General features: G+C 38.6%; 1 long non-coding RNA gene across 2 annotated transcripts in view; it reads right to left on the bottom strand.

Moving 5' to 3' along the window:
• The window catches only part of LOC102152458, a 29,696-nt gene extending 9,768 nt beyond the window's left edge, over window positions 1–19,928 (bottom strand). The window contains exon 1 of one of the 2 annotated variants that reach the window (XR_005386370.1): window positions 19,663–19,928. This is a non-coding gene — a long non-coding RNA (uncharacterized LOC102152458). The remainder of the gene's footprint in view (window positions 1–19,662) is intronic. The other variant, XR_005386369.1, reaches the window with a different exon arrangement.
• Between the last annotated feature and the right edge of the window lie 4,811 nt (window positions 19,929–24,739).

Below are 24,739 nucleotides of genomic sequence, written 5' to 3'. Positions count from 1 at the left end.
ACTGCCCATTCACCATAGTACTTAAACTGTATATTAATTTCTGTGTAGTCATTTTATTGTTCTTGTTTAAATCTCTGATTGTTTGATGTATAGATGTTTTTGTTCCTCCAATAAGCCATTATCACTTATAAAAAGCCTTCTGACTTGTCCCTGCTTCAACTTTTACTACCCCTCCTATAGTCTATTCTCAATATAGAAGCTAGAATGTTCTTTTAAGATACGAGTCAGATCATAACACTTCCTGTGTTCAAAACCTTGCAGTGCACTCTGCACTGAGCAAAATGACTAGAAGGAAAACCTCACCTCAAAAGAAAGAATCAGAAACAGTCCTCTCTCCCACAGAGTTACAAAATCTGGATTACAATTCAATGTCAGAAAGCCAATTCAGAAGCACTATTATACAGCTACTGGTGGCTCTAGAAAAAAGTATAAAGGACTCAAGAGACTTCATGACTGCAGAATTTAGATCTAATCAGGCAGAAATTAAAAATCAATTGAATGAGATGCAATCCAAACTAGAAGTCCTAACGACGAGGGTTAACGAGGTGGAAGAACGAGTGACATAGAAGACAAGTTGATAGCAAAGAGGGAAACTGAGGAAAAAAGAGACAAACAATTAAAAGACCATGAGGATAGATTAAGGGAAATAAACGACAGCCTGAGAAAGAAAAACCTACGTTTAATTGGGGTTCCCGAGGGCGCCGAAAGGGCCAGAGGGCCAGAATATGTATTTGAACAAATTCTAGCTGAAAACTTTCCTAATCTGGGAAGGGAAACAGGCATTCAGATCCAGGAAATAGAGAGATCCCCCCCTAAAATCAATAAAAACCGTTCAACACCTCGACATTTAATAGTGAAGCTTGCAAATTCCAAAGATAAAGAGATGATCCTTAAAGCAGCAAGAGACAAGAAATCCCTGACTTTTATGGGGAGGAGTATTAGAGTAACAGCAGACCTCTCCACAGAGACCTGGCAGGCCAGAAAGGGCTGGCAGGATATATTCAGGGTCCTAAATGAAAAGAACATGCAACCAAGAATACTTTATCCAGCAAGGCTCTCATTCAAAATGGAAGGAGAGATAAAGAGCTTCCAAGACAGGCAGCAACTAAAAGATTATGTGACCTCCAAACCAGCTCTGCAAGAAATTTTAAGGGGGACTCTTAAAATTCCCCTTTAAGAAGAAGTTCAGTGGAACAGTCCACAAAAACAAGGACTGAATAGATAACATGATGGCACTAAACTCATATCTCTCAATAGTAACTCTGAATGTGAACGGGCTTAATGACCCCATCAAAAGGCGCAGGGTTTCAGACTGGATAAAAAAGCAGGACCCATCTATTTGCTGTCTACAAGAGACTCATTTTAGACAGAAGGACACCTACAGCCTGAAAATAAAAGGTTGGAGAACCATTTACCATTCGAATGGTCCTCAAAAGAAAGCAGGGGTAGCCATCCTTATATCAGATAAACTAAAATTTACCCCAAAGACTGTAGTGAGAGTTGAAGAGGGACACTATATCATACTTAAAGGATCTATTCAACAAGAGGACTTAACAATCCTCAATATATATGCCCCGAATGTGGGAGCTGCCAAATATATAAATCAATTATTAACCAAAGTGAAGAAATACTTAGATAATAATACACTTATACTTGGTGACTTCAATCTAGCTCTTTCTATACTCGATAGGTCTTCTAAGCACAACATCTCCAAAGAAACGAGAGCTTTAAATGATACACTGGACCAGATGGATTTCACAGATATCTACAGAACTTTACATCCAAACTCAACTGAATACACATTCTTCTCAAGCGCACATGGAACTTTCTCCAGAATAGACCACATATTGGGTCACAAATCGGGTCTGAACCGATACCAAAAGATTGGGATTGTCCCCTGCATATTCTCAGACCATAATGCCTTGAAATTAGAACTAAATCACAACAAGAAGTTTGGAAGGACCTCAAACACGTGGAGGTTAAGGACCATCCTGCTAAAAGATAAAAGGGTCAACCAGGAAATTAAGGAAGAATTTAAAAGATTCATGGAAACTAATAAGAATGAAGATACAACCGTTCAAAATCTTTGGGATGCAGCAAAAGCAGTCCTAAGGGGGAAATACCTCGCAATACAAGCATCCATTCCAAAACTGGAAAGAACTCAAATACAAAAGCTAACCTTACACATAAAGGAGCTAGAGAAAAAACAGCAAATAGATCCTACACCCAAGAGAAGAAGGGAGTTAATAAAGATTCGAGCAGAACTCAACGAAATCGAGACCAGAAGAACTGTGGAACAGATCAACAGAACCAGGAGTTGGTTCTTTGAAAGAATTAATAAGATAGATAAACCATTAGCCAGCCTTATTAAAAAGAAGAGAGAGAAGACTCAAATTAATAAAATCATGAATGAGAAAGGAGAGATCACTACCAACACCAAGGAAATACAAACGATTTTAAAAACATATTATGAACAGCTATACGCCAATAAATTAGGCAATCTAGAAGAAATGGACGCATTCCTGGAAAGCCACAAACTACCAAAACTGGAACAGGAAGAAATAGAAAACCTGAACAGGCCAATAACCAGGGAGGAAATTGAAGCAGTCATCAAAAACCTCCCAAGACACAAGAGTGCAGGGCCAGATGGCTTCCCAGGGGAATTCTATCAAACATTTAAAGAAGAAATCATACCTATTCTCCTAAAGCTGTTTGGAAAGATAGAAAGAGATGGAGTACTTCCAAATTCGTTCTATGAGGCCAGCATCACCTTAATTCCAAAACCAGACAAAGACCCCACCAAAAAGGAGAATTACAGACCAATATCCCTGATGAACATGGATGCAAAAATTCTCAACAAGATACTGGCCAATAGGATCCAACAGTACATTAAAAAAATTATTCACCATGACCAAGTAGGATTTATCCCTGGGACACAAGGCTGGTTCAACACCCGTAAAACAATCAATGTGATTCATCATATCAGCAAGAGAAAAACCAAGAACCATATGATCCTCTCATTAGATGCAGAAAAAGCATTTGACAAAATACAGCATCCATTCCTGATCAAAACTCTTCAGAGTGTAGGGATAGAGGGAACATTCCTCGACATCTTAAAAGCCATCTATGAAAAGCCCACAGCAAATATCATTCTCAATGGGGAAGCACTGGGAGCCTTTCCCCTAAGATCAGGAACAAGACAGGGATGTCCACTCTCACCACTGCTGTTCAACATAGTACTGGAAGTCCTAGCCTCAGCAATCAGACAACAAAAAGACATTAAAGGCATTCAAATTGGCAAAGAAGAAGTCAAACTCTCCCTCTTCGCCGATGACATGATACTCTACATAGAAAACCCAAAAGCCTCCACCCCAAGATTGCTAGAACTCATACAGCAATTCGGTAGCGTGGCAGGATACAAAATCAATGCCCAGAAGTCAGTGGCATTTCTATACACTAACAATGAGACTGAAGAAAGAGAAATTAAGGAGTCAATCCCATTTACAATTGCACCCAAAAGCATAAGATACCTAGGAATAAACCTAACCAAAGATGTAAAGGATCTATACCCTCAAAACTATAGAACACTTCTGAAAGAAATTGAGGAAGACACAAAGAGATGGAAAAATATTCCATGCTCATGGATTGGCAGAATTAATATTGTGAAAATGTCAATGTTACCCAGGGCAATATACACGTTTAATGCAATCCCTATCAAAATACCATGGACTTTCTTCAGAGAGTTAGAACAAATTATTTTAAGATTTGTGTGGAATCAGAAAAGACCCCGAATAGCCAGGGGAATTTTATAAAAGAAAACCATATCTGGGGGCATCACAATGCCAGATTTCAGGTTGTACTACAAAGCTGTGGTCATCAAGACAGTGTGGTACTGGCACAAAAACAGACACATAGATCAGTGGAACAGAATAGAGAATCCAGAAGTGGACCCTGAACTTTATGGGCAACTAATATTCGATAAAGGAGGAAAGACTATCCATTGGAAGAAAGACAGTCTCTTCAATAAATGGTGCTGGGAAAATTGGACATCCACATGCAGAAGAATGAAACTAGACCACTCTCTTTCACCATACACAAAGATAAACTCAAAATGGATGAAAGATCTAAATGTGAGACAAGATTCCATCAAAATCCTAGAGAAGAACACAGGCAACACCCTTTTTGAACTCGGCCATAGTAACTTCTTGCAAGATACATCCACGAAGGCAAAAGAAACAAAAGCAAAAATGAACTATTGGGACTTCATCAAGATAAGAAGCTTTTGCACAGCAAAGGATACAGTCAACAAAACTCAAAGACAACCTACAGAATGGGAGAAGATATTTGCAAATGACATATCAGATAAAGGGCTAGTTTCCAAGATCTATAAAGAACTTCTTAAACTCAACACCAAAGAAACAAACAATCCAATCATGAAATGGGCAAAAGACATGAACAGAAATCTCACAGAGGAAGACATAGACATGACCAACATGCATATGAGAAAATGCTCTGCATCACTTGCCATCAGGGAAATACAAATCAAAACCACAATGAGATACCACCTCACACCAGTGAGAATGGGGAAAATTAACAAGGCAGGAAACAACAAATGTTGGAGAGGATGTGGAGAAAAGGGAACCCTCATACACTGTTGGTGGGAATGTGAACTGGTGCAGCCACTCTGGAAAATTGTGTGGAGGTTCCTCAAACAGTTAAAAATATACCTGCCCTACGACCCAGCAATTGCACTGCTGGGGATTTACACCAAAGATACAGATGCAATGAAACGCCGGGACACCTGCACCCCGATGTTTATAGCAGCAATGGCCACGATAGCCAAACTGTGGAAGGAACCTCGGTGTCCAACGAAAGATGAATGGATAAAGAAGATGTGGTTTATGTATACAATGGAATATTACTCAGCTATTAGAAATGACAAATACCCACCATTTGCTTCAACGTGGATGGAACTGGAGGGTATTATGCTGAGTGAAGTAAGCCAGTCGGAGAAGGACAAACATTATATGTTCTCATTCATTTGGGGAATATAAATAATAGTGAAAGGGAATATAAGGGAAGGGGGAAGAAATGTGTGGGAAATATCAGAAAGGGAGACAGAACGTAAAGACTGCTAACTCTGGGAAACGAACTAGGGGTGTTGGAAGGGGAGGAGGGCGGGGGGTGGGAGTGAATGGGTGACGGGCACTGGGGGTTATTCTGTATGTTAGTAAATTGAACACCAATAAAAAAAAAAAAACTTGCAGTGGTTCCCAATCTCACCCAGAGTAAAATCCAAAGTCTTAACAATGGCCACATGATCCTTTCATGCCCTCATACTGCCTGTTACTTCTCTGACTTCCTCTCTTATTATTCTCCCTTTGTTTGCTCTGCTCTAGCCAAAGAGCTTCCTTGCAGTTTCTTGCATGCATCCAGTAGAGTTATTTCTCAGAGAAAAATGGATTTTTCTATTCTATATTTTCTGTTCCCTATGCCCGGATTATCTTTGCCCAGATATATGGCTGGCCCCTTCACTTCCTTCATGTCTCTAAACAAATGTTACTATGTAAAAAGAGGCCTTTCTTTAGTTTTCTATGTAAACTATTAATGATATACACTTGCACTCTCCTTCTTGCTTTACTTTATTTCTTATTGCATTCATTGACATATTATGATTTTGCTTACTTGATAATGATCTATCTCTCCTAGAATATTAGTTGCTTGAGAACAAGGATTTTTCTTCTGTCCCATGCTATATTTTCAGTCTCTAGAACTGTCCTTGGCACATAGTAGATATTTTTAAAATTCTGCTGGATTAAGAAATAAATAAAATCTAAAAAGCCTAGGGGCAGAAACTTTTTAATTCCCCCATTCATGTTCCTCATTGTAAACACACTTGTCTTAATAGAGCAATTGAAGTTAGAGCAGAAAAGGCATTTAGAGACCTGCTTGTCTTTCTCCCTCATTTAATAGTTGGTAAGACTGAGGAGAGGAATCTTGCCCAAGGCCATACAGCAAGTTGTTGACAGTCTGAGGAAAAGTTCAAGTCATCTAAGCCTAAATCCACAACTTTTCCTGCTATACACCATGCTACACATATAAATTAGTCTTACTCTCCAACTACAGGGAAAAAGTAAGACATTGTCAGTCTGGAGAAGTAAGCTCTGGGCAGATTAATATGGAGGTAGAAGAATTTGGCTTTTAAATGAACAGGAGTTTTCCTGAACATTTTCCTCTCTGGTTTTGGAGGGCAATAACAACTGGGCCGAGTATTACATGAATACCTGACCAATTAAACCACAAATAACATTCAATAAATCATTCAATAAATCAAGTATCATTCAATAAAGCAAGCCTATTTTGAATACTAACATGTACTTAGACTTGTACTGGAGATATGAAAACATTCAGCCCGAATTCCTGCTTTCTAGGAGCAGTCTAGCACTAAAGGCAAGACTCACCTATCTGAGACAAGCAGATACCAAATTGTGAGATATGACAATAAACACTGTTGGGACTAGCAGGAGACCACTGAGGGCTAAATTAGTCCAAGAATGCATCATGGAGGAAAGGAGACATCTTTGCACCTATTTCATTTTGCATTCCTGTCAGTGCTTTGTATTCCTTCATTTAGAAGTGTTTACTTTCACCCATGGACCTGACCCTGTCTCCATGGCTCTCCAAGGAAGGATGATATGTTTGATGTAGTTACCAGGTCTCTTGCTTCCTCCTCTTCTCACTTTTCCCAAATAGAATCTGCTTAGTTCAACACATATTTACTGAGTACCCTGTGGACACCAGGTACTGAGGCAGAGGCTTGGAATAAAAAGATAAATCATCTATGGTCATTTACTTGTAGTAGGCCAAAGTCCAATAGGTCTAATAGATATGCACAAAGGTTTACAAAGTAATTCAATATTGAAAAAACTAGTTTATTTATATTCTCCTTCATTAAAAAAAAAAAGGTTTGAGGTCGCAAACATCGTAAGTTCTGCTTATGACCAAATTGTAATGAGAGCTCAGATGAGAGAAGAAATGATGTAAAAGTGAGTCAGCCAGAGTTTTCCAGACTAGGTGATATTTGAATTGAACTCAGACAATGATTAGTTTTCTAGGGAATCAGGAATGGGAGGTAGGGGCAGGGGTACACATTCTAGACAAATGGAACATTACACAGAGGTGGACGTTGCCTGGCTTGTTGCTCTGTGTGTCTACAGCAAGTATGGTGTCTGGCATGATCATCCTATCAGCTCCTCCCATGCCCGTGGCATAAATTTTTTAAAAATATTTTATTTACTTATTCATGAGAGACACACACAGAGACACATGAGGGACACAGGCAGAGGGAGAAGCAGGCTCCATGCAGGGAGCCCAATGTGGGACTTGATCCTGGACTCCAGTATTACGTCCTGAGCCAAAGGTAGAAGCTCAACTGCTGAGCCAACCAGGCGTCCCCATAGCAGAAATTTTTAATCAGACATAACGTTCTTTCCCAGCAATCCTGAGTAAGGCTTAGAATCTTTCTGAACACAGTATTCCAAATGGCCACTTACAGTCAATTTAAATTGATTTATGAGATGAAACATATTTGCCATTCTTGGCTGAATTCAATGCCTTTAAAGTTACAGATTTTCAGGAAACAGTATCTCATTGGGAATCTAAACTTTTAACAATCTATTCTCCTTTTCCCTCTCCCTGCCATGACTCTGATGAGTTCATGGATCTGTATTTAGTAGCTATTATGTTACTGAATTTGGATTTTTCTCCTGCTATCAGATATTTTAAATCAGAAAAGAAAAGAAATTTTAAATCAGAGAAATGGTCTGCATTTCAGAAAGCTGCATTTGGTAATAGCATATAGACTGAAGGAAAAACCAGTGGCAAGGAGACTGCTTACTATGCAACTGTAATATTTCAGGTAAGAGATGATGAATGCAGTGCCTAGGAGGAGAAGATAAATTGGAGAGATACTAACTGAGACAGATAATAGAAAAGTACTAAGTGCCAGAACCCAGGTGCTATGGAGGAATAGCAAAGAGGGAGAAACAATTTGCAGGTGAAGCGGGGGAGGTGGTATATGGGGAAAGATTCATAAAGATGGGATTTGAGCCAGGCCTTGAAGGATAGTTATCACTTGACATTGAGGAAGGGGTGGAAATAAGCCATTTCAGATCTTTGTAGCACAAGAGCAAAGATGTAAAGGTAGAAAAATCACAAGACATGTATGAGGAGCAGCATGTAGTTCAATTTGGCAGGCTTTAGTTTGGCGTTCAGAGGTGACATTTTCCCCATCCCCATCCCTGTTCTTAGATGGCTCTTCTTACCATCCAGCCCGCAGGTGCTCAGAAAACATATATTGATATTGGTGTTATTATTAACTAAAGTGTGATTGAATGTGGAAGGCCTCTCACCTTCAAGAATACCATTCTAATGCTGATTGTAAGAGCCAGATCTGGGTTGTCCCCACTGACGTTTGCTAGCCTTGAACACCACTGAGAAAGAATGGCTAAGGAAGGCTGAAAGCTGCTTATTATCTAATAGGGAGCTTGGAGAAGATGCCTATAGCCATAAAAAGCTCTCAGGGCACATCCAGCACACATGTAGTAGCAATCTCTGAAGCTCTCTGAAGGAACTGCCATGTATCCCGAGGCAAAAATAATTATGAAAAATATCCTCTTTTGATTAAATTATATCATATAATAACAACTTTTTCACAGCATATCACATTCACAAAGTGCTGTCTCAGACAGTATATTTTCTCTTTATTACAACATTGTAAGGCATGTCTAAGCTTGCCCTAATTGTGAAGGTAAAGAAACTAAGGTTCAGAGAGGTTACAGGACTTGAACAAGGATATAGGGACATAGGATATAAAGATATAGGGCTAGTAATTGGCCACAACAGGCTCCGATCCATGTCTTCTGTCACCATCTTTAATTCCTAAACTTTCCCACTGCACAAGGAGGTATCTAGGACCAAAATAGCATCAAATCTAACCCATTAATCAAATCCATTCTTTTGAGAGAGAGAATCAGCAATAATTCATTTCAACCAATACTTTCTGAGTACCTACTCTGTTTTAGGCACTATGCTAGGTCCATGGGATGCAGAGAAAACATAGTTCTTACCTCAAAGAGCTCACAGAGTAGTGGGAAAGACAGATCCATATATAGATAATCAAGATAATAAGTGAAGTGATACTGGAAGAATATGTAAAGCACTCTGGGAGTTCAGAAAAGGGTGAACTACTGTACAGAGAGAAGAATTGGCAGTTGAAAGAACCAAAGCCCCCAGTCTACACAATTAACTTCCTATGTAATTGCAGACTTGGAGAGGGGACAGAGAGGAGAGAACTAAATGAGCATATTTTTGACTCCTTCCTGAAAATGCCTTTGTGCTGCCCAGCTTGAAAAGTTGGTTGCATTTGTGGCGGCCATTACTGTGCTGCTAATGTCTGGGCTGGGTTCAGTGGGCCCATGGCTTGTCCCAGCCACCACTTGATTGACTTCTGCCAGGTCTGGTGCAAAGTGTTGGATGCTGGACATCAGACTAAGTATTGCCATTTGTAGTTTTTCTGCATGTGTCTGGGGCTGGGGTGAGTCAGATGCATGAGCTCTCAGTTTACAATAAGAATAGGGCCTATCAGGCATCATTCTGCCTACCAGAGAAAGGATGATTTAACTAACCTTGATTGAATGCTTAGGACTGCGTTTCAGTTCAGCTCAAAACATGCCTATCAAGTGTCTCCTATGTGTTTGGCATTTTGTAAGCCACCACAGATTCATCTTACAGTAGAAGAGATAATAGGTAAAGAAGAACTGTAAATAAATAATTCAATATGGTGTGTTACACAGTAAAGTTCTGTATAGTGAGCTATGAGTACACAAAAGATTGAACAATAAATTCTGTTTGGAGGTTCAGAACAAGCTTCATTGAAGAACTGACATTGCACTGAGCTCTTATGGATGAATATACTAAGCACTGTACTAGGTGCTCTGGGAGAAAAATTATTACTCAAGATGATTTTGGTTGCAAAGTACAGAAAACCTAACTTAAACTGGCTGAAATAAACCAGAGACTTATTGGCTTATGTAACAGGAAAGTATAGAGGTAGGACAGGCTTTAAGCATAGTTTAGTCATGATTTTGCTTCTTTTCTTTATGATTCTCTTGACTCTGCCCTCTTCTGTATGTTGGCTTTATCCTTAGGCTGGTTTCCCTTATAGTTACAAAAGGGAAACAAGTGGCAACCAGGGCTGATGCCTCTTATTTTATACCCAGTGAGGTAGTGAACATTGTTTCTCACACTGTAATACAAAAGTGAACCTTAGTGGTTCAGGACAGGTAAAACTTAGAGTAAGATTATAGTAAGCATGGGAGGTCTCCCAAAAATTAGTTTATAAGCAACTGAACACTTCAATAGCTTGAGGGCATCCCATTTTCAGGTTATATTTCTTTTTTGTTTAATTCTTGCTTTCTGGGGATCCCTGGGTGGCTCAGCGGTTTAGCGCCTGCCTTTGGCCCAGGGCACGATCCTGGAGTCCCGGGATCGAGTCCCGCGTCGGGCTCCTGGCATGGAGCCCGCTTCTCCCTCTGCCTGTGTCTCTGCCTGTCTCTCCTCTCTCTATGACTATCATGAATAAATAATAAAAAAAATTTAATTCTTGTTTTCTAAATGATATCCCTTGGGGTGCCTGTGTAGCTCAGTGGATTGAGCATCTGACTTGATTTTGGCTCAGGTCATGATCTCAGGGTCATAAAATCAAGCTCTGCATTGGGCTCCACTCTGGGTGTGGAGTCTGCTTAAGATTCGCTTTCTCCCTCTCCCTCTGTGCCCACTCACTTGCACACATATTCTCTCTCTCTCTCTCAAAAAAAAAAAAAGAAAAACCTTAAAAAAATCAATGATGTCCCTTTTCTTATGCCTCTTATGTGTATTGTTTACAGACTACATTTTGGACTTCAGAATAGTAATACTATTTCTATGACACAAAGATCATTTGTACTATCAAGGCATTTTTCACAGCCTGCATAAGCAATAAAAGTAGTAGGCAAAGTTAATTATGGGAAGGAAGTGTTTCAAATGGTTTACAAGCAATCTCTGAAGTCTGCCACATCTAGGTTCTCAACTCTGCTTTGTCATCACTTAGCTGGTGCCTTGGGCAAATTAATTCATCTGTTGGAGCTTTAGTTTCTTTATCCATAAAGTGGAAATAATATCAAGACCTACTTCATACAGTTTGAGGATTGCATGAGATAATCCATGTAATGTATATAGCAGAAGCTCCCCAAGTTTCTTGGTTCACTGTGCCTTTCCTGGGTCAGTAATTGTTTTCACAGCATCCCCAAGCCAAAAGAAGTATTTAAAATTCTGTTCATTAAGTAATTAAGTACAGTAGTAGTTCATGCTCTGCCTGACAGATGTCACTGTGTTTCTCTCAAAAAGTAAAATATAGTACCCCTTTGAGTTGGCTATGATACCCTGGTGTGCCTTGGCACACAGTTTGGGAATAGAACACTGCCAGACACACAGTTGGTGTGTGTACATGGTATTTATTTATATTATAAAATGTCTGCAATTATTACTAGAAGGGGCCTGGGTACCAAAGAGGATGTTGACCTAATAGTTTGAGTAAGATGTTGAATTTCCCTGAGGAGGTATGCTTCCCTTTTTGGTAATCTCTTCTGGTCTCAGGGTTTTTTAAAGTCAGCATCTACTTACCCTAGCTTGAGAAAGGAGAGTAATTTCTATGTGCATAGAGAAGAAAACTTCATTCTCAAAGCAAGTGCCATTTTCCAGCTTGTAGTGGTTTCTAGTCAAAAATCACTCTTTCAGAAGATAGTGCTGTATGTTAGATTAAAAAAATACTTTCCTATGTTATTGCTGGGCTCTCCTACCCTCCTTTTCCTTCTCCTTACTCCTCTACCTCTCTTCATATCCCTTTTAGCCAGTGTCTGAGACTTGGCCCCATCCCCATCATGATGAGAGGAGTCTGGATACTTAATTCAGGAAAAAATGATTGGTTGAATTGTTTTGAATCTCAGTTTGACCTGTGAGCCAGTAAGAATAGTGGGTACTGATAGTTTATTCCTATATACTTTTTTCCTTTCCCCTGAGGGAGCATAGGAAAGTAATTTAAACAGAGAGGGTCCAGAAGGTGGCCTGTGGGCTTGGACACTCTTGAGAGGCTGAGAGGTGTAAAGGTAAAGGCTGTACTGAATTTCCAATTCTTGGCAATTGAGGCCCATGAGGGATCTTTGACATTTTCTTAGAGGCTACAGCTGACTTTAGTTCTATTTGGTTGTTTAGATTCATTGAAGGGAATCTGATGTTGGAGGTATAAGAAGGAATGGAATAGCAGACCTGTCCATGAACTGTTGACTCTGGGCCTCTTTGGTGCTGGCCAGCAGAGGTCTGGAGTGGCTGGCTGGCTTTTAGCCCCAGCCAGCCTGCGGCGTTTGCTTTGGCCCTTGGGGGAAAGAGCACTTTGTGGAAAGCCAGCCTTCCCAGCCAAGGGCCTATTTTCATCTTGAATCGGTTGAGTCCAGTCTGAAGTCTGGGTCCAGGATCAACAGAGGCCATGGAAAATGGGACTGGATGCCTGGCAGCCAGAACTGTGGGCTTTGTCTTCCTGACCAGGGCTTTTTGCTGTGAGCCTATGAAGGTAGGAATGATGGGAACCTGGGGTCCTTGTGGTATCAGGGCCAAAAAGAGCTCTTTGTATGGTCATTGAAGCCCAAGATTGACTATAATATATCACTAGGCCTCATCCCTTCTTAGGTCATCGAGTCTAGGAAGGTGGATGTGTAGCAAGAGCTGACATAGCTCCCAAAGTACCTGAGCTCCCTTAAATGGGGTCCTCCACACACTGTGGGACCACTAGACCACTAGATCAATATCCTTACCAACCAACCATATACCACGGGAACATAGAGAGGTATCAATTAGGATCCATTTTTTTCTGAGGTCTTTCTGGAGAAACAAACCATTTTCATGAAGAGTTACTTTTAGTACTAGACAGGGTAGAGTGAGGCTCATGTGAGTAGCACAAAGAAGTGCTAAAGGAGTTCAGAGGAGGGCAAGAGTGCTAGGAGAGATATGGGTTTAGTTGGGTCCTGAAAAGTAAGAATGAGATAAAGATGTTATGGGAGTTTTCTTATGTTCCTAAGGGAGAAATCCTTTGAAACTGACTCAAAATACATCTTTGATTTACTGTAGTATCCTAGTCTCAAATCAGATTATATTCCTATTAGGATACCAGCATTGAGATGGTTCTGAACCTGAGTGACCAAAAGGTTGTGAACTTCTCAGACACTACAACTTGTCTAGAGCTGGAATAGAACTAGAGTGATGTCTGGAAGCATGAATAATATTTCTCAAGTTCTTCCTTTACCCTGTTGCTCAACTGTATCCTGACCTGAAACTGAATACTGGCTCCTCCATTGCTTTCAGGATGGTCAAGCAACTGTATTTGGCATTCAAAGGCCTTTCACAGTCTGATCTTAACCTTCCCTTCAAACTGTTCTCCCATTCTTTTTGGAGACTCCCAGCAATTTCTTATCGGCTAAATCTCCTTATCTCCTGAAGCCCATGAGAAGTGGCTTAAAGTTATTTATAGACTCAGAAGACTTTGGTACCAGTCCCCTTCATCTCTTTGAGAATTTGGGATTCTTTGTGAGGTCTTTTCATTCTCTCTCATATCTAACATTATCATTACATTCTTACTTAAGCAGAGTCCTATTAAAAACTGATTCTTTGTTTCTATAGATCAGGAGTCAGCACGCTTATTCTGTAAAGGGCCAGATAGTAAATGTTTTAGGCTCTGAGAGCCACAGTGTCTTGGATGCAGCTACTCAACTCTGCCATGGTAAGGAAAGCAGCCATGGATAATATGTACATAAATGAATATGGCTGTGTTCCAATAAAACTTTATTTATGGTCTGAAATTTGAATTTCATATAATTTTTCATGTCACAAAATATTTTTCTTTTGATTTTTTTCAACCATTTTAAACTGTAAAAACCATTCTTAGCTCACACTTCACAAAATAGGTGATGGTTGGATATAGCTTGCAAGCCCTACTTTGTTTTTTGTTTGTTTGTAAAGATTTTATTTATTTATTCACGAGAGATACAGAGAGAAAGAGAGAGAGAGAGATAGAGAGAGAGAGGCAGAGATAGAAGCAGAGTGAGAAGCAGGCCCCATGCAGGGAGCCTGACGTGGGACTCGATCTGGGGTCTCCAGGATCACACCCTGGGCTGAAGGCAGCACTAAACCACTGAGCCACCAGGGCTGCCCAACAAGCACTACTTTGATAACCTCCACTCTAGAAGACAAAACTTAGAATACTGGGTGGAAATTATGGGGGAGTGAGTTTGGCCCAAAAATTTTAAAAAGGATCAGAATTATAGCAAAATGTTATAAATTCCCTAAGAAGTTAAAACTACTATTTTTTTCACGGAAGATATTAAAGCACCACTGGTTAGGGATGTCATAGGAGGACTGAAAGATTTTGTAGGCACTTGGACTTGATGTTTTTTTAAGTCCGCAGAACTGTGCTTTTGTGAGTTTTTCTTCCTCCACATAACCAGCATTTCCCAACTACTTGCTGTCTTTAAGTTTTGAACCTCTGTGTGGTTGTCTCCCAGTTTTCCCCACCAAGCATTTGATGATACTGTTTCAATTTGCTCCCCATCGTTTTCATATGTGTGCATATTGTTTCCCTTCCAGAAACCCAGGGGTTAATGTCAAAAGGGCAAGGTTCTTCAGGCAGCAGATATACTGTTGCCTAGAAACCATCAGGGGCAGCTGCAAATTACTGCAGAGGCCTTTTGGGGAAGATGGTTTGACCCAACCTTCAGGGCAGAGTAAAGAGCAAAAGAGATAATAAATGCAAATGTACTTTATTTATTATGTAAACGGAGTCTGATTCCATTTTAAAGAATATAATATCCCTTTTTTTACTTTACTAAAAGGAATCTAAATTTGCTTCAAGAAATTTCAGCTTCTTTTTTGCTCCCCTCCCTTCCACAGTGGTTTGATCCTGCTTCTTAGACTAGCATCTCCTTTCTGCCACTTCACAGTAGTCTGATCCTGTCTCAAATTCTACTAGGCCCTTTATGTTCTTACTTTGCTTTCTCCTTCTTTCTAACCCTACCCCGGAGTGGTTTGATGACACCTTATAGGATAACATCCCTGTTTTGCTTCCTATAGATCTCAGTGGTTTGATCCTGTCTGGAGAACATCAGCATCTTTTCCCCTTCTGTCTCACACCAATAATTTGATCCTACGTCATTGAGCATCAATTTCTTTTAGCTCCTCCCCCGGGGTCTACAGTGGTTTGATCCTACCTCGCAGACTATTAAGTCCTCTCTGATTCCCCCTCTAGCATCGCCACCACAAATGGTATGGTCCTTAGCATCAGGTCCCTTTCGTATCTCACACTGGTCTTCGAAGCAGATTGAAGCTGCTTCATCTCATTCCTGATTCTAATTGATCCCTTCAGTGGTTCGTTCTTGAATTAGCAACATAGAACTGGCCCAAATGGGTTTAAAGTGGTTAGAACTTGCTCATGACCAGTTAAAATCTTTTCTCACAAAGAAAAATCAGTTCTGACCAGTTCAAATCTATTTTGACTAGTTTAAACTAATTCTGCAGAACTGGAGCCTGAGGTCGGTAAACTCAGAAAGATGGCTGAAGACGATGCTGATCCGAGCCAAAGCAAGGAATCAGGTACTTACAAAAGTTGAAATTGGGCTGAGAGCTAGGAAAGAAAATAGATCAAATGAGAGAGGAAAATACAGGAGTCAGGGTTGGTTGAGGAAGGCTCAAAAAAGATTAGTTGCTCCCAAACCTATTTTTTTTTGAAAGGTGAGAGGCCATTTTGAGGAGGTAATGCAGGATTTTGGATTCTTCCTTTGTATGTCTGGGAAGCAGTCTGGAAGCTGATACAATCTAGCAGCCCCATCCAGCTGGAGCTGAGACTAGGTTGTATGTGGCCCCAGTAAAACCTGGTTCTGCTATTCTTTTTGTTTGGCTTCATCTCAAGTTGAAATTATTAGAGTCCCAAACCACAAATGACAGCCTTCTCACCACTATAGCTGTGGATGATGATGATGATTTTTAGCAGTTTAGGGGTGCTATTTAGGTTAGAAGAAGGGATTGGTAAGCCTTGAAGAAAAAAGCTAATTACAGTAGGTAACTCATGAAGTGAATAACTCAGTTAATTAGAATTGAGTTGAGGACTATACCTTGAAATTTTTTAAAGGAATGTGTAAGAGAAGGTGATAGGTTGAAAATAGTATCTAATCTTTCACCTGTGGAACTGGTTATCTATCTCCTTATTGTTGACTGAAGTAAAAATTGGCCTGTGTTGTCTGAATTTCTCCCAGGTGGTTGTCCTGTCCTTTGCGAGGACTAAAGTAGGTATTGAGCAAAATGAAAATTTTATAGATTGTAACATTTCCAGTTTGTGCAAAATTCCTGCAGTGGGACAGTGAGCAGAGGCCAGATGCTTTGATGATGAGTGACAGAATGCTGCAAGATTGAGGGTGGGGCTCTGGTTTGTTGCAGGATATCTTAACATCTTTGGAGATGGATGAGGCTTTATGGTTATTTACTTATAAGGTAAAAAAAAAAAAAAAAAGAAAGGTTTCTTAGAATGGCATCGGAATTTAGCTGCCAGGGAGGGAAATTGATCCTTTTGTGAAAGAATTTGACTTAGGATCCTGTAATTTGAAAGATGTCTTTTAAGAAGATAGATTCAACTAGCCACTGCCTATTTTTTGACATGGAAGAAAGGCGACCATTTTAGTTAAGGTAGTTGAATGGCACTTCCAAATGTCAAGGTAGAAAAAAAATTGGAAGATCTGGAGTCAGATAACCCAGGCTTTAAATCCTGTTTCTGCTATTTACTATATGGCTCTTGAGCAAATTATTTAAACTTCCAAAGACTTTCCTCATTTGTGGACTAAAGTTAATATCATCTGCCCTAAAAAAAAGAACCTTATTGTTTAATGCCTTTTGGAACAAAGTAACTGCCATTCAGCATTTTTGTATGAGTGAACTAAATTATGTGACATAGGTTATTTTTGTGTGTACATCGGGAAATAATACATATTTTAGCTTGATAAAGACAGTTTTAAAAAGGTTTTCAGCAATGTCACACCCAAATGAAGCTATTGAACTATAATGAGGAGCAAAAGAGAAATTATTCCTTGAAGTACTTTATAAAGTGCAATATAGATGTTAGAAATTGTTATTTTTTATACTAATATACTGATGATCATTAAAGTGACATTCAGAAAAGCCACAGCATAAAATGGCTTCCAGTGTTTCAGACTCATAGATACCTCTGGTTCTAGATTAAGTTCCCACTTCATCCTTGACTATGGCCACTAGAAGCCCTGAGATGTGGTATGCACCATCATAAACTGTGGTGACACACATTGGAATAAGAGATGGAGGAATCATGTCAGAAATATAGGAGATAGGTGTGGCCCCTTGTAAACAGGATGGGGTGTAAACAAACTGTCCTTTAGCCACAAACATCTTGAAATTATTTATTGCAAGGCAAGCCTGGATTACTTCACCTGGATTCTGTCACTTTCCCTGAAAACAGCAGGATTAGGTAAAGGGGCAACAGGAAGGGCAATAATGTGAACTTTCATGAATATGGATATCCTGCCATTCATAGTTGAGGGGAATGGGAGCCAGGTCAGGCAGTAGAGTTGAGCTGGAAAAAACATTAAATTTCAATATACTTTTGGCCCTACTGGCTCCATTAGGGAGCTGTGTCTTGTGTTCAGATTCGTGGGCTTGAAAATATGGCTTTTTTTCCCCAAAGGTTTATTTATTTATTCATGAGAGACATAGAGAGAGAGGCAAAAGCAGGCAGGCTCCCTGCAGGAGCCTGATGCGGGACTCAATCCATAATTCCAGGATCACACCCTGAACGGAAGGCAGACGCTCAACCGCTGAGCCACCCCGGTGTCCCTGAATGTGGCCTTTTGGATAAGGTTGTTTGACTAGTAGATGCAAGTATGTGATAGCTACAGTGTCTCTGTATTACAGCAAAGGTGCATGACAAAGATTTTTATTTTTATGATATCCTGGTTAACAAGATAAAGAAAAGATGAGCTCTAACATTGTTCCTTTAGTTGGAATCTGAAAGTTTTTTTTTTAAAGTATACTATTTATTGAGCACTTACTATATACCAAGCATTGTGCTAAGTACTTTATGCATTAATCATTTAATCCTGACAACATAGATCATACACGTATGATCTATGTGTAATTAGCTCCATCATACAGATGGGGAAACTATTTACAAAGGGCACTAATAATTAATTCTATGTTTCTCTGGAGCAGAAATTCTTGAGAAGTGTGTGTGGAGTGAAAGGGAAGATGAAGGCACATTTTCTGAGAGGTTTAGCAGAATCACCTGGATGAAAGTTTTTCCAAACCACATAGGCCTTTCCCCCATTATAGTACTTCCCTTAGTAGGCCTGCCCCTCCTTGGATATTTTCGATGTTTTGTGAGTTACTGGAATTAATGTGAATGGGTGGTAGGAAGGGCCCTATGGTGTGTTGAAAGCAGGAAAAATGTTGAGCTTCAGAATTTCAAAGGGAGATCCTTGTTGGTAAGGTGTAGGGTTCTGTACCTGGTTATGTCTTGGTTCAAGACATTTTAATTAGTGATTGGATGGAGATGTAGAAAAGTGCACTCATCAAATTTTAAGAAAGAACTGCAGTGGGTGGGGAAGTACATATACTGGATACCAGAACCAGGAATCCAAGAAAAAATTATGAGATTGTAAGATGGTTCAAAAACAACAGAATTAATTTGATAAGAATAAATGTGATATCTTGCATAAATTTGATAAAATTAAAAAGTATAGTAATTCTATAGGATGGATATATGTTTAATATGGCTGCCAGAAAAGTTAATGCAAACTCAATCTACATTAATAGTATAGTAGAAAGTCTACAATGAGGGAGCTTTTCTAGGTTTGTATGAACTACACCTCAAGTACTGTGCTTAGTAATGGTGGCTATCTTTTTAAAGAGGGACAAAGACAAAATAGAAGTTAAGAAGAGAAGCCTGAAGGGTGCAAGTGGGACCTGATTGCTGTCTTCCAGTATCTGCCAAGCTGTCATAAGAAAGAGGATTTTATCTGTACAATGTGATCCTAAGGGACAGAATTAGGATTGTTAGGCGGAAGTTATGGCAGAGCTGACTAAAGATGAAATGGGCTGTGTTGGAAGGGAATAAGTTCCCTATCATAGGGAACATTTAGGCAGAAACTAGCTGACTACTTGCTAGGGATTTAAGTTTTATTACAAAACCTCAAATGCAGCCTTAATTGCTACAGTTCAGTGTATTGAGAGAATTGCCATGAGCATTTTTTGAATATTGTCTGGTTAATGGAGAGGGTGGTGATCAGAAAGGTATAGGGTAACCCTGATAATATCCAGTTAATCTGAGGAAACCCTGGCATTAGCTGGTGTGGCTCAGCCAAGGATGATACTGAAGAAATAAAAGCACCTGGTGCTTTTTCACACATTATTTATTAATTTTCACAACAATCAGGTGAATTATATATCATTAACATTTCTTTTACAGATGAGAAAAAGGAGGCTTAGAAAGGCTAAGTGACTTACCCAAATTCATGCAGCTAGTAAGTGGCTTTGGGGGAGCATGTTAGAACCCTGTACAGGGAAAGCTGTGACAGAATTTCTGCTTGTTACCTGATCACTTCTCCAGTTGAGTAAAGAGTTGGTATTGCCAGAGGCAAGTCAGAACTGTGTGGACAAGTGCGTCATGCTGGGCTGGGTGCCTGGAGTAGATGAGAATATCATAAAGATATACGATCAGCCTCTAGTCCAGCAGGTCCTGGAGGATGGTGTTGGAATGCAGCTGAGCTATTACACAGGCTAAATGGCATGACTGTTTAGTCATAATGTCCATACCTTATAAGGAACTGAATGGCATAGCTATCAAAGGACATAAAGATCTTCAAAGTCCAGACAAGCCTATCTATTTTGAAGAAGAGAAAACTGATCCAGGGAGAGGAAGGACTTTTCAAACCTGTTCCACTTAGTGATTTTGCTCCTGATATTGCCAAGGAACTTATTTTTAAATATTTAATTTATTTTTTTTAAATTGTATTTTAGCAAATTTAGGATTAGAGCTTCTTAGAGCAGATTTGGTTTTCAGAAAGGACCAACCCCCCTGTGAAATGTGCTACTCTGCTTCAGAGCTACAAGATAGATATGTAATGTTCTGGTTTCTATCTGCCCTCCCCCTAATATAGAAATCAGCATCATAGAAGTTGAAAGAGCATAAGCTTTAGAATCAGACAAGTTGGATTTAATTCCTTTACTGGAATCCATGGGAAATTCTTTAGTTTCTTTGAGCCTCAGATTCATTATCTATGAGAATGGAAATAATAATAGCTTGATTTTAACCATGTGGAGTTTGAGGTGCTTGTGAAAAATCCAGGTGGAGAGATTAAGGAAGGGCTGAAGCTCAGGAGAATGACAGGATCCTGAGATACAGATTTGAGAATCAACAGCCAAAGAGAAGATACATAAAGCCACATGCATGGATGGCATTGCCTAGCAGAGGGATTTATTCTATAGGATGACTCTAGCTATTTGAGGTTGACAATCGTGTTATCCTAATTATTCAATTCTCTAGGCTTGATGACCCTAGATCAAAAATATTTCTAAATGTCTTTAACTCCAGCCTCTTTATCAGCCAAACTGTTCTTTTAAGGACATACCATAGTTTGGTTTTATCAGTCTTGAGGTATGGTGTTCTATAACTAAACAGTGCTACTGGTATGTGGAGTAAGAGCAAGACCCTTAACTTCTTCATTCTACGCACTATACTTTTTTGGTGACTCTGATGCAGGTTGTGCTTGACAGTATCCTGAGAAATACTGTCCTATGGCATAGAAAGAACTTCGTTTGAACCATTCTAGTCCTTGGCATTGATTTGGCTTCTAGCTCCCTGCCTGGTCTTGCTTCACTGCAGAATGCAGGCTTGAAGTGTGGAATTCACCAGCCCCATCTCATTTCTTTATATACAACACTTGGATTTAGTGGAAAAGATAAAACATTTTTTCCTTGCTTTTTCATTTTTTTGAAACTTCTTAGATACTCTGGAACTGGCTTACCTGTATTTAGAAGGGTACTTCATTAGGAGCCAAAATGACAGGGCTCAAAAGGTAAGGTTCATTGATGGGTGAGTAGTGGCTTCTTACCAGCCTTCCTCCCCAATTTAATACACTACCCACCAAACTAGATTTCAGGTATTCTAAACAGTTTTATACATAATATTAAACACTTAAAAATAGAAGATAATGTAGGTGAATAAATTATTTCCTTTTTGCATATGCTTAAAATAATATATGAGGTCATGAAGGAAGGGGTTATATATTTTCATATATAAAAAGGAAAATCTCTAAATATAAAACATGAAAAACATTGAAATACAAATGATAAATTGGAAAACTGCAACAAATATAACCATTGCAGTTGATACTCATTTGTGGATTCTATATTTTGAATTCATCTACTCACTAAAATTTATTTGTAATCCTGAAATCAATACCTGTGGTGCTTTTGTGGTCATTTGTGGATATACACAGTGATAACATTTGAATTGCCTGATGTGCCCAGTCCCAAATGAGGTCCAACAAGGTGATTCTCTTTCTTTTTGTCTTAGCTCTCATACTTTAAATAATTGTAATTTTCACAGTCTATTTAGTGCCATGTTTTTCACATTTTTGTGCTTTTTCTTGATGGTTTTGCTGTTTAAAATGCCCCCCAAGTGTGGTGCTAAAGTGCTGTATAGTGCTCTTGAGCACAAGACAGCTGTGATGTGCCTTACAGAGAAAATACATATGTTAGATTAGTTTACTTCAGGCAAGAGTTACAGTGCTATTGGCTGTGAGTTCAATGTTAATGAATCAACAATGCATGTTAAATAAAGTGTCTCTAAACATAAACACACATAAACAATGAATGTATTGATTTATTGACAAAAATGTTGTGATTGGGTCTCATAGGAGCCTAACTCTGTATTTCCCCAGGAACAATGGTTCAGGATTTACTGATTTAGTGTTTACAGTGATTTTATAAAACATAACTACTGTGAATAATGAGAAACAACTGCACATGATTATGATTACTATGTAGCATGCTATATATAATAATGAATGTAAATTGATAAAAAGAGCAAGATTCCAGTCGAAAAAATGGAAAAGGAAATATATAGGGAATTTGCAGACCAGGGAAAACATGTATAATAACATTATTGAAAAATAAACCCTTCCATTTTACTAGTAGTAACCAAGGAAATCAAATTGAAGCAATGATGTCATGTCATTTTTTTGTTGCCTATCAAATTAGAAAGAAATATGAAAGGTAATACTCTATGCTGGCTGGTGAGAGTGTAGTGATATAGCGATTTTTGTATATTGCCAATGGAATAAATTGGTATGTCATTTGGGAAAGTAGTTTGATGATACATATAAACAGCTCTAAAAATCTTAATATCTTACAACTCAGAAATTAAAGTTTTAAGAATTTTCCTGAGGAAATAGACATTCAGATAAAGATTTATTTACCTTCAATATAACATTTGTAAAAATAAGAATGGGAATGAGAATTGAAATGTGCAAGAATAGGGGAATCAATATATTGTGGATAGAAACAGGATAGAAAACTTACAAAACTATTAAAAATATTTTTTATTTTAAAGAAAATCTAATGAAATGGGAAAATGTTCATGATTTAATTGATATATGTATATTATTAAATATATGATAAAATTAAATTATGCTGAAATTATATATACAAAAACTAAATCAACCTGGAAATAATTAAGATTATTTAATAGTAGAGCATATTTTATTGTATGTGTCTTTAATATTTAACTACAAACTAGGGGTGGAGGGGATTGCCATACCTGCTGCCTGGTAACCATTATTTTAACCTTATTCATTTGGGCATATTTTAGGAGATGAGACAATGTTTTTTTGTTAGAAAGGAACTGGGAACCATTGTACTGTACTAGACCAGGGAAGGACAGAAGTTGGGCTCCTTCTCTCCCCAACTCCCTCTTTTTCTCTCCCTCTCTCTCCTCTCCCTCCTTCTACTTCTCTCCCTTTCTCTCCTTCCCTTCTTATTTCCCTTCCTCCACTTTTGGTAATGCAGAGAAAAGAAAGATTCATTCAGATTTGGGTAAAGAGGTAATGTGGGCAATATCTTGGAAGCTTCAAGAAGAAGGTGACATTTGAACTGAGTAATAAAGGATATGTATGATTTTTCTAGATAGAAAATGCAGGGAAGATCTTGACCTTCTTAGCTTCTAAATGTCAATGATACTACCATATATTGTAAAAGTAGTGCCTTTGAGAGTCACTTTTTTATTGATTTTCCTTTGGTATAACTGCACTCAGAATTTTCTAGTACTTTTCCTCAGATTCCAGGTGAGTTGTCATATTCTGATGCCCTGATGTTGGGATCAATAGAGGATGGACACAGAAAAAAATCAAGAATTCTACATCATTTTGATGAATCAGGTATGTAATGTGAAGAATGGATAAAGGATAGGAAGATATATTGGAGAAAGGAGAAAGGAACAGATATTTTTTTAGAATAAAAATTTGTTGTGGTGTTACAGTTCTTTAATTTTAATGATTGTACTCAACCCCATAAAGTAGGCAATTATTCCAATTTCACAAATGACAAGTAATGAGAACCTAAAAAAGGGTAAGATAGTGGAGGTGGTGAGAAATGGATGTGTGTAATTTACATTTTGGAAATAAAATTGAATGTAGTAGTAGCAAGGGTAGAGGAGTTATTAATCAGCTTAACTGTAATGTGCAGATAACCATTAAGGCTCTGCTTACTTCATAGGATTGTGCCAAAGTTAGATGAAATAAGGGCTGTCACAATGATCTGTAAACTTCAGATCATTGTACCAATGGGAGATGCTCAGAAGCTTTGAGCTTTGGCAACTTGGGAGATGGAAAGGCTATTAATGGAGGTGGGGACTGAGGAGGAAGAGTATTTTGGAGGGAAGATGATATTTGCTAATTCTTCAACATCTCTTCCTGTACTTGTCAGTTCACCTTTCTCATGGCAATTCCTATTGTTTTTTTTTTTTTTTACCATTGTGTATAGAGACTCCATCTATGTAAATATATGTAAATGAATAGATTATTTCTGGAATGATATGCAAGAAACTTTTGACAGTGATTGCCCACAAACTGGGGACCTAGGCAGGAGTGGGAAAAACACTTTTCACTCTGTATCCTTTGTAATATTTTTTTTGTTTCTCAGTTTTATTTTGTATTTTTAAAATTTTTAAAAAATTTTATTTGCATTCAATTTCCCAACATATAGTATAAGACACAGTGCTCATCTGATCATGTACCCTTCTTAATGCCTTTGTACCTTTTGAACTGTGTATCATATGCATGTGCTATCTACTTAAAAAAGGAAAATTTTTTAAAAAGGAAAATTATAAAACAGATTAAAGACAAAATAAAAAAATGTCATACTGCCCCAATACATTTACATCTCCTGCACTTTAATCCCAGAGTTTACTCTGTTGTCCTATGGTCTTACTTGTCCATGAAGCTTTTCTCTGCCAAACCCATATCCTATCCTTTCTGCTCACTTGATATGGAAGTTAGTGAGAAAAGGAAATTTGAGCTAGTAA

This window comes from Canis lupus, chromosome X (genome assembly GCF_011100685.1).
Source record: "Canis lupus familiaris isolate Mischka breed German Shepherd chromosome X, alternate assembly UU_Cfam_GSD_1.0, whole genome shotgun sequence".
Lineage (NCBI taxonomy): Eukaryota > Metazoa > Chordata > Mammalia > Carnivora > Canidae > Canis > Canis lupus.
This window is presented reverse-complemented; position numbering and strand designations above follow the sequence as displayed.